The sequence below is a fragment of the Eumetopias jubatus genome, unplaced genomic scaffold (genome assembly GCF_037043125.1).
Source record: "Eumetopias jubatus isolate StellerSeaLion01/CBP00866 unplaced genomic scaffold, mEumJub1_p1.0 scaffold_15, whole genome shotgun sequence".
Classification (NCBI taxonomy): domain Eukaryota; kingdom Metazoa; phylum Chordata; class Mammalia; order Carnivora; family Otariidae; genus Eumetopias; species Eumetopias jubatus.
In genome coordinates, this window is record NW_028274821.1 from 36,991,251 (window position 1) to 36,992,021 (window position 771).

A 771-nucleotide genomic window follows, 5' to 3' on the forward strand; every position below is an offset into this window, starting at 1 on the left:
AGGGGAAGGGCAGAGGAAGAGGCAGGCTCCCTGCTGAGCAGGGAACCCGATGTGGGGCTCCATCCTAGGTTCCTAGGATCAAGACCTGAGCCAAAGGCAGACTCTTAACTGATTGAGCCACTCGGGTGCCCCTGGGATCAATTTTTTTTATTGACTTTCTTCTAACAGCCTAGTAGATGAATTGAATGGGAATATCATAGGAACCACTACTCCTGTTTTCCTTAAGTATTTGACGGTGATGCTATCATTATAATTCCTGCAATATGGTATTGCTTTTATATATTCTCCAGGACAGAAGAGAACTTCTAGTTGGCTTTTTGTGTGTATGTGTGTGGGGGGGAGCAGGGGGGTTAATATGGAACACTTCATGGATTTGCATATCATCCTTGCACAGAGGCCATGCTGATCTCTGTACCATTCCAATTTTAGTGTATGAGCTGCAACAACAAGCACAGGGCTGTTTGCTTGTTTGTTTGTTTGTTTACTAAAATGGTTCTTACTCCACAGATCATAGATCTATATGAGGATTCTGTCAGGTGTTAGGTATATCAGAATTCATTTACCCAACTGGGGACCTGGGAAATAACTGTAGAATAGTTGAATGGGCATGTTAGAAACACTGCATTGTGACACAGTCTTGGGCCAAAACTCTACCTATCATCAAGCATGCAAGGCCTCTATTCCTGGTATTTCAGTTCCTCCATTATCAGTCTCAATTCAGAATCTTTATTTATCAATCTCTAATTCCTGTTTCCAACTATACAGTTATAC

General features: G+C 42.2%; 1 non-coding gene across 1 annotated transcript; it reads right to left on the reverse strand.

Annotated features, from left to right (window-relative positions):
- Positions 1-349: 349 nt before the first annotated feature.
- Positions 350-453, reverse strand: LOC114212462 (U6 spliceosomal RNA). Its single transcript, XR_003609969.1, has one exon. It is a non-coding gene; the product is annotated as a U6 spliceosomal RNA (small nuclear RNA).
- Between the last annotated feature and the right edge of the window lie 318 nt (positions 454-771).